General features: G+C 45.9%; 1 non-coding gene across 1 annotated transcript; it reads right to left on the reverse strand.

The window, feature by feature from the left end:
• Nucleotides 1-9,923: 9,923 nt before the first annotated feature.
• LOC145393924 (5S ribosomal RNA) lies at nucleotides 9,924-10,042 on the reverse strand. Its single transcript, XR_013896276.1, has one exon. It is a non-coding gene; the product is annotated as a 5S ribosomal RNA (ribosomal RNA).
• Nucleotides 10,043-10,396: the final 354 nt, after the last annotated feature.

The raw sequence follows: 10,396 nt of genomic DNA on the forward strand, positions 1-10,396 counted from the left end.
CACCAATATCTCGCCATCGTAACACAGACTCTTTGATGAGAAACTACTGCTTTTATGGCTGGTGTGGTAGCAGTAACAGAACAACCCCGGTCTGTCTGGCCGAGCAGACCCATGAATCGCGGGCAAGCAACCGCCCTGCTAGGCCGTCCCGTGCAGTGAACTGATGGTCCTTTGAGGTGAACAGCGCCTCGTCACAGTGAAGCAAGGGGAACAGCGCAGTTTGGTTGCTGGATGGACGCCGCATTTGCGCCTCTCCATCCCCCTAATAAGGGCACCATAGTAGGCTCTTCATGACTCCGTAATTTGGTCATATGGTAACCATCCATTGGTGTAAATAGTTTCCTGGGTTAATGGATACCATTAAGCTTTCCACTTAGTGCAGTCACGCTACCCTTGGAAGAGGTAGGCAGCAATACATCAAGTGAGTGGATGGTGTTCGCCACCACCTACTACTATATAACTGAAGTAAAATATACCAACAAGTCTTATCTGTCACAACTACAATAATTCTACATTCGTCGCAAATATAACAAGTAGTCTACAACCGCAATTTTAACTAATTCTGAACAGAACCAGTGTAATTATTATTAATGCATTCATTCTACCACCACCATCACTTCTCTCACGATAACACCCAACATCCCAGCAGACACCATCCCCATCCAACAATGTCACCCACGTCCATCTCTCAATCCCGTGCCACCACTCACCACTCAGCTGCAAAACAAACCCACCTTAAGTCCCTGCAATTGCAACAGATCCAAGAAACGTACAGTCTTCCAGAACTTCATCATCCTGAGTAAGGTTAGGAGATCCAAATACCATATGAAGCAATCCAAAGATCTTGATAGCCTGCATTTGAAAAAAAAAATCAAAAGTTTCCAAGACACGAGGCAAAGTTCACACCCTCCAAAACCATCTAATAACCCGTTCTATACGATGATTTTTTATTCTTGCTCTTTCTTGATGATTAAATTCAGACCTTTTATTCCTTTACTCACCTGAGGATTATATTCGGCAAAAACACAATTTTCGACCTGCAGGGGTAATATACCGGTATGGTCTTCTCTAACTTCATCTCTACTAAGAGCACATAAGAGGTTATCCTAAACTGAATAAAACCCTTCATTAACTTCATCTCTACTGAGAGACTCTCCTAAAATGAAAGTAGTTACCTGGCAGCAGTAAAAATATACTTCAAAGAGACCTCACCATATTCCCCTTGAAGGCCTCCAGAAACCCTCCTGAACCCATCCATGGAGCTACACAGCCTCCCTCTGTCCCACAGAGCTAGCCACACAACCCCAAACATCCAAGACATCCCATCCCACCAAAGAGACATATATCATACCATTCAGAACCATTCATTTGTATCCATATGTTGAATAATCTCTCTCTCTCTCTCTCTCTCTCTCTCTCTCTCTCTCTCTCACACACACACACACACACACACAAACAGGAAAACCCAGAATCCTCCAGGGGACTTCTCGTATATTTTTTACTCTCACATTTTCAGGGAGGAACAAAGGCTGGGAGTGACCGCTGGAAGGAGGAGGAGGAGGAGGAGGAGGAGGAGGAGGAGGAGGAGGAGGAGGAGGAGGAGGAGCCAATAGTGGACTGGTGGAGGAAATATGTGGACGACAGGAAAGGAGTGAAAGCAAAAACGAGAGAGAGAAAGAGAAGAGGGGGTAGGGGACGGGTGAAAGAAGTGAAAGAGTGAAAGATGGCGGAAAATGAGAGAAAGAAGGAAAAATGAAAGCGGGAAATGAGAGAGGAGAAGCTTATGGCGAAGGATGAGGAGGAAGAGGAATGAAATAAGAGAAGAGATGAGGAAAAGCAATAAGGAGAAAAAGGAAATGAGAAAAAGCATTAAAGAGAAAGAGGAAATGAGAAAAAGTAATAAAGAGAAAGAGGAAATGAGAAAAAGTATTAAAGAGAAAGAGGAAATGAGAAAAAGTATTAAAGGGAAAGAGGAAATGAGAAAAAGTATTAAAGAGAAAGAGGAAACGAGAAAAAATATTAGAGGAAATGAGAAAAAGTATTAAAGAGAAAGAGGAAATGAGAAAGGGTATTAAGGAGAAAGTGGTAATGAGAAAAGTTATTAAACAGAAAGAAGAAATGAGAATAAGTATTAAACAGAAAGATGGTTTATGTGTAAGAAGGAGAGAAGAGGAAAAATATAACAGAAAATAATGATGATGAGGAAAAAGAACAGGAATAATAGTAGGATGATGAAAATGTAGATATGTAGAAGAAAACCGGTGGGCAGTGGAAGGGTGGAAAGCTATTAGAAAATGAGGGATAGGGGGAAGGGGGAAATGTGGAGGAAAAGTGTGGGCGAAGGGAAGCTGGAAAAAAAAGAGGTGGAGATGGAAGAGTGGGAAACTGTACAGGAAACAGTGGAACAGGGTAAAGAGAAAATGTGATAGAATAGGATGGACGAAGAGAAGGTGAAAAATATGAAACGAAAAAAAGGTGGAGTCTGGGAGAGCTGCTGATGTGAAAGAAAAAGGTGCCTGAAAGGTGGAAAAACTGTAAAGATAAGGGTGGAATAAAGGTGGGGAGGTGAATGTGGAAAGAAAAAAAAAAAGGAAAATGAAGAAGGATACGGTGGAAGAAAAGAGGGCGGAAAATGTGTAAGGATGTGGTGGTGGGAAAAACAGAACGACTGTGGTGGTGGTGATGATGGTGGTGGTGATTCTAGGAGGGTGGAAAAAATGAGGACGTGGCAATGGTAACTGTGGTGATGGTTATGGTGATTGTGATGGCGGTGAAAGAACTACCGGGAAGTTTATGATCATGATGGCAATAGCGGCAAAAATTAATTTAAAAAATGAGCTGGATCTCTCTCTCTCTCTCTCTCTCTCTCTCTCTCTCTCTCTCTCTCTCTCCAAGAAAGAGATAAAGAAAACGACAAGTGGAGCAGAAAAATGTAGGATGGAGTGAGATGGCGTAAAAGAATGACTGCGTGGGTGGGATGCAGTAAAGTAGATACGTGGGGGAGGATAGGGGTGGGGTAGGGTGGAGATGTGGGGTGGGACAGGGATGGGGTGGAACAGATAAAAGGTAGGGTGAAGTTGATGAAAGACAGGATGGGTTGAAGAACGGCTGGGAAGAGCAGAGGAGAAGGGGGTGAGATAGAGGTGGGCTGGGATAGAGAGGTGGGGTGGTTTACAAGAGAAGGAAGGGATATACAGACTAAGTGGGCTAGATAAATGGGGTAGGGCTAATAGAGAGGTGGGGCAGGAAGAGGTAGAATGGGGTAGAGCAGAGGTGGAATGGTGCGGGGTGGGCAGGGTAGAGAGAGGGGTGGTGCAGGGGTGGGGTTGGCCAGGGTAGAGAGACGTGCGGGGCGGAGGTGGGGTAGGCAGGGTAGAGACGGGTGGGGCAGAGGTGGGACTGGGTGGAATAGAGAGAGGTGTGGTATACGAGGAGAGGACTGAAGAGATGTGGTGTTGAGTAAAGGAGAGGGAGAGAGATTGAGGGGAGGAAGTGGAGTAGAAAAAAGGGGTGAAGTAGACGAGAAGGGTTGGGATTGGATGGGATGGGATGGGATTAGTGAAAGTTACAATGGGATAGGAGAGAGATCTGTAAAAAAAAAAAAAAAAAAAAAAAAAAAAGGAGCAGGTGGACTATGGTAGAAAAGATGTGGAGAGAGAGGTTAACAAAACTGAGGTTGAAGAGCTGGGTGCTGAGTTCGAGTGAAGCTGTGGATGGAAATTAGAACGAAGAGTTTGGAGGTTAACCACTTCAATACGATGGCAAGTTTTTGTATTTTATTCCTGCTGCCTCCAGACGACCTTATTCAACTTAACAGCCACAAAACAGAAGAAATGGAGGGTTAACCATTATACTGCCATGATGTATTTTTTCGTTTCATCCAAGCTACCAACAGGCGAATGATACCAACTGGGGAGACATCAGAACTTTCGGAATACAAGAGTTGGGGTAAACCATTCTATTACGACGTGTGTGTTTTTTAATCAGGTTACCATTCCAACAGATTACTTTATTTAACTTAGGTCGCACCTCCAGTCTCGCCTCAACTGGAAAAAAGAATCATCTGGAGGTACCACGAATATCCGTCAGCTGAAAAAGTGTGGGTGTAGTACGAGTGACTAGGAGATGAGGGGGTGTATGTAGTGCTAAGGGGTGAGAGAGAGAGAGAGAGAGAGAGAGAGAGAGAGAGAGAGAGAGGATGGCGAAGGTAAGGGAAAGGGGAAAGGCGGGGTGGGGATAAGGAAGATGGGTTGAGAATTATGGGAGAGGGGTGGGAAGGTAAGGGAGAAAGGAAGAAAGAGGTGGGATAGTAAGGGAGAGAGGAAAAGAGGAGGGAGGGTAAGGGACAGAAGACAAGGGTAGAAGGTACAGGAGAGGAAAAGAGAAGGAAGGGAGGGTAAAGAGGAAAAGAAGGGTGAGAGGGTAGGGAAGCGAGAACAAGAGGAGTGGGATATTAAGGGAGAGAGAGAGAGAGAGGGTGGGGAGGTGGGGGAGTGGTGGAAACGTGGGGCGCTAGAATAGAGCAAACTGAACTAGTGGGGCGGGATTGATTGATAGAACGCATGGTAGTGGGGCGGGATGTATGCGGCATGTTAATGAGACCAGCACCACACACCACCACCATCACCACCACCAACACAACAACAACAACAACAAAAACACTCACACCACCATATACTATTATTACCTTCACTACAACAATAACAACCCAAGAAAACAATTCACATCACTACCCTCACAACAACTGCATCTAACATTGCTACTCTCGCTACAATAACAAATAACAACTCTCATCACTGACCTCAAAACAATCTATACAACAACAGCTACAAACTAAAATAACTTAGAAAACCTATAATTAAAAACACCAACACATCAAACACAAAAGCAACAACGTCTCCCATCACCAAGAAAAACTAAAACAATACCGCCTCCCACCACCATCAAAGCATCAACATAACCTCATAAAGAGAACAGCTACAACCACCACCACCACAACAGCAACAGCAACAGGGAGGTTTCATCTACCACAGCAAGAACAAGTAGCTGCCAACCCCACAACCTCAGTCATCACCACAGCCTCAGCCAACACAACATACATGCACATCATCCTTAACACATCCTCATCATTCATCCCATCAGTCACCACCAAAAGTGCACATCATAAAGCCCAGTTAATGACATTTAATGCAAATCATCAACCATGAACACTGTCATTATAATGCTAAAAGTACCATCGTTATCAGCAGGCGAGAACCGTAAAAGTGAAGTCGTTAGGAACAAGGTGGAAAAATGGTGTGTAAGAGAATAATTAAAACGGAGTCAAGGAAAAGTTGAGATTAAATGCACAGACGAGGAACACACGGGGTACAAAAAAAAAAAAAAAAAAAAAAAAAGCCTCATGGAAGGAGTAAAATTTCTCAAAGACTGGAACAAAAAATGGAAATCGAGTGAGAAAGGAAGATGAGAAAAGAAATCATGGGGTGAAAAAGAACATGAAAGCGTACGAGAGAGAGAGAGACAGACAGACAGACAGACAGACAGACAGACAGACAGACAGAGACAGAGACAGAGAAACTGAAGTATTGAGGGACAGTTTACATTAGAACTAAAACAAATAGAAATATTGAGAAAAATAAAAAAAGATTACGAAAAGGAAGGGGTGAATGTTAGAGAGAGAGAGAGAGAGAGAGAGAGAGAGAGAGAGAGAGAGAGAGAGAGAGAGAATGTGATGGGTAATCAATACAACAGTTGAGGCAATGTGGCGGCCTGACTGGCTCAAACTCTACGGTGCAAGCTACCCACGTTTCACAACACTCCAACCTCCACTCCCCTCGCGCCCCTTTCCTCTTGCACCCGCCCTTCTCTCTTGTCTCCACTCCTCTCGTCTCTTTTCCCCCGCTCCTCCTCCTTCTCTCCTCGCATTGCCTCCAATCCCCTCTCCATGCTTCCACTCCTCCCCTTTTTGGCACTTCTATTCTCTCACTCCTCTACCTATCCTTCACTCTCCCGTTCTCGCCTTTATCCTTTCTCTTCTCTCACTGCCCTCGTCTCCTTGCCTCCACTCATCTCCTCTCTCATCCTCCCCTTCTCTCTCAATTTCCTCCGTCCAAATATAGTCTCTCCCTTTCCTACCCACTCCCCTTTACACCTCTCACCCCTCTCTAATCCCTCCCGCATTCCAAATGTTCTCTATTCCATTTTCACCACCCCCCTTCTCCATTCCTCACCTTCACCCTCCCCTCTTGACTCCCCACCCTTCTCACCCTCCCCTCTCCACTTACCACTCTTCTCACTCCCCATTCCTCACTTTCCACTCTTCTTACCCTCCCCTCCCACTCCCCACCCACCTCTCTCCACTTTCCGTCCTTCTCACTCTCTCCATTCCACTCCCTCCCCTCCTCTCGACTCCATATCCCTCTTATCATCCCCTTTCCGCTCCCCACCCTCCCCTCTCCACTCTTCCCTTCTCTTCCCCATCCCTCGGCTCACCACTGTTCTCTTCTCCCTCCCACGACTCCCTCTCCCTACTTTTCTTCCTTTCTCCCTCTCCTCTTTCCATTTCCCATTTGTCTTTTCCCCCCTTCTCCTTCCATCTGCTCCATCACCCCTTCATGACCTGTCTCGCTGACCTATTCTAACTCATCCTATCCCATTCCGTCTCGCTCTACTTCACCTTGCTAACCATTGCATCATCCTGCCTCCCTCTGCCTCACCTTGTGTTGTTTCCTAACCACTGCCTCACCCTGTCTTGCTCTGCCTGCCTCTTCTCCCGGCCTCACTCTGTCTCCTCTCTTTACACATAAATTGTCTCGCTCTACTTCCTCATGCTGCTGTGCCTTACCTCAAACTGTACCTCACGACGATTTAATTAGAACAGTAAACCTCTTGTAGTGAGGAGGATAAAGAAAGGTAGTTACCGTATACCGTACCTAATCTCTCCAGTTCGAATACTTTCTCTTAAACTTTAAAAAATCGTCTAATGGTAACAAGGCTTTAACATAAATTACGTCCTCTTGGTCAAAGGGTTCTCCTTCCATGTTTAGTAAACCCGTCATCCTGATTTCAAATGGCATCTCACTCGCATCACCTATAGAGTCTTATGTATATCATTCTATTTTCTCATATTTCACTCCCATACAACTACCTGTTTTCGGATAATCTTACATAGGCCTACTCACAAAAAGGATCTCTTTCATTTACGTTACCACTGTTTCATGAAACGCCTAGAGAAGTGGTATATATCCAAACCGAAAGGATGCGAGTTCAATACCAGGCTGGGGTAAGGAACAGCAATAACTTGAAATTCGCAAAAACAGGCAACAGATCTACCACAGGGCCCACCGTTTCAGAAAAATATCCCCATCAATATTGCAACAAAACTGAATGAGACAGCCCTAGCATGTAATTAACATGGGCGGTGCGCATTAGCGCCGAATTCGTGACATGAGCAGGTTTGTGGCGCAAAGGTGAACAGCTGGACCTCGGGAACGGACTATCTACTGTATATCCACAGCCAAAACCATTAAAAAAAAAAATCCTATCACCTTCAGCTCGGGAACACGTCTACCGCGCCCACTCCCACCTACCATACTTCTTAGTAACATTCTCACCCATCTCCCGCTCATTCTCACCTCACACTTCGTCCCTTCTGTCGTTGATGCACGTCCCACCCCTCATTCCACTTCGTTCCCACTTCCTCACTCACCTCCCACTCTGTCCTCTCCTTGTAGCCATTCTTCCTCACGGTCTCACGCCTCACTTCCTCCTCAAAACCTCACATTTCTTGAGCCATTTCTCCAAGTTCACCCTCCACTTACCCTTTAACCATTCTGTGGCCCATTCTACCCCACACCTCTCACTTCCTCACAAATATCCTACACACTCTCACCTCACGCCTTTATCATTCTACGCCCAAGACTCATCCATCAGCTCTTCCACATACAGTTCCTTCCCTTACAAAGCCATCTCCCATTCACATTCTCCAGTCGTGTTATCGCCTATTCTCAACCGCACCTCTCCTTCAGCACTGTCATTTTCTCATTCATCTTCCGTTTACCCTCTTCTCATATTTCAACCATTTCTTTCGCTTAGCCTCACCCCCCACCTCACCTTAACAACCCCCATTTCCTCACTTATCTCCGCATTCTCTCCCCCTTCGACTTTTCTGACATTCAGTTTCACTCCTCACTTCATTCCCATTACCTCATCCGTCTCCCGTTCTCCCTCACACGCTTCAACCACTCCGCTTCCCTTTCTCACCCCTCCCCTCTTCCTCATACCCTATCAGTCCCAGGCCACACCATAAACAGGAAGGTCACAGCATATTACCATACCATTATACTCGCATCAGCTGCCACCTCACTTCATTGGATATAGCCCCCCCCCCTCTCTCTCTCTCTCTCTCTCTCTCTCTCTCTCTCTCTCTCTCTCTCTCTCTCTCTCTCTCTCTCTCTCTCTCTCTCTCTCTCTCTCACATATACACACACAATGAGGAACCATAACACTTGCGACACCACACCACTATAACGTCCATGTTGCGCGCGAAATTATTAGGTACACTGCACAATTATCATTAACGTCACAACTCAACCAACACCACCACCATTACTACCAACATTGCCATCATCACCACCATGTTCATCGCCATCACTAACATCATAATTATCACCACCACCGCCATTACAACCATCATCACCATCAGCACCACGAACCTCTCCACCATAACCATCATTTTACAGCCATACCGTCAACTTCCCCAGCACTACCATTCTACAGCACGATAATCAACCCCGCCAGTCCTACTCAAACCATACAGACCCACCTAAACACACACACACACACACACACACACACACACACACACACACACACACACACACACACACACACACCATTACCAACATTTGCCACAACATCGCAGATAACGTTACATCACAACCACTCCATCTGACCTCTCTCTCTCTCTCTCTCTCTCTCTCTCTCTCTCCAACACTCTCCCAACTCTGCCCAACACTCGTTACGGATTCTACAACACGCTTCTATACTCTAACACGTACCCAACTCACACCAGAATACCAAATTCATTCCCTCAACATCCGAACACACACACACACACACACACACACACACACACACACACACACACACACACACACACACACACACACACACACACACACACGCACGCACGCACGCACGCGCAACACTAAAAAAAAAAAAACTCGGTTCCTCTCCGTGAAGGCAGGAAAAAAAGAAAAGTTTAGTCGTATTTTAAAACTTGACGGGCATTCAGTGGAGCGCATATCTCCGACAAGGGTAACGTAATCTCCAAACCACTCTTCATAATGACTCAGGTATTGTCATCATTGAACAGGGTTTCGCAAAAAGTGTTTTCCGGATCCAGAATCTGTATTACGATCCGGATCGGTCAAAAAAGTTAATCGCCTGTTCCCTGGGACATGAGCTATCTACCCACCAAATTCGGTCCAAATCTCACTTTTAGTTTTAAGTAATCCTGCTAACAGACAGACAAACTAACAAACAAACAAATGAAACTGCCATTGGCAAAGCACTTGCTGGATGGATCCGATTATGTCTAATTAGTTTCCACGGCGTGTGGGCAGTAGAGCGCTTGCCCGGTGGATCCGACTGTGTGGCTGTATGCTTAGTTTTCACCAGCGTGTACAGTAGGCAGTTATTTGGCGAAATTTTTCGCACAAGATGGGTTTAAGCTAAAAATTGCACTGCCAGGTGCGCCAGACGTTTCTCTTGAATCTGGTAAAGGAAAAATCATTCATCATTCATTCATTGCCAGACGCCATGTATCCCAAACGGGGTGGCCAACGGCTTAGAGTTAATTGTTTTACAGGGAGGGGCACTAATCCTCCACCAACCCCACTTGACACGTAGGGAGAACGTTATGCCAACAGCATCTGGTGTTCCCAGGCGGTCACCCATCCAAGTACTAACCAGACCCAACGTTGCTTAACTTCGCTGATCGAACGGGAAGCGGTGTACTCAACGTGGTATGGCCGTCGATTTTCGAAATTTGAAAAATGGTGCCGGGGTCGGCCACTGGGTCCTGACGAATTCCGGACCCACGGCCATTGAGGGGTTTCAACCCCCCACCCAGCCCAGGGCCTTTGACCGATTTTGATGAAAAACGATAAGCAAAATTGTGACCTGTAAAGAGCAGGCATACAAACAAGCAAACAGACGAACAGACAGACAGATGAAACTGCCACAGGCAGAGTGCTTGCTGGATGGATCTGATTGTGTCTGCTTAGTTTTCACCGGCGTGTGGAGAGTAGAGCGCTTGCCCGATGGATCCGATCGTGTCTGCTTAGCTTTCACCGACGTGTAGGCAGTCATTTAGAGAAATTTTTCGCGCTTC

This window comes from Coenobita brevimanus, chromosome 25 (genome assembly GCF_032717465.1).
Source record: "Coenobita brevimanus isolate Jiangsu-jjx chromosome 25, ASM3271746v2, whole genome shotgun sequence".
In the NCBI taxonomy this organism is placed as follows: Eukaryota; Metazoa; Arthropoda; class Malacostraca; order Decapoda; family Coenobitidae; genus Coenobita; species Coenobita brevimanus.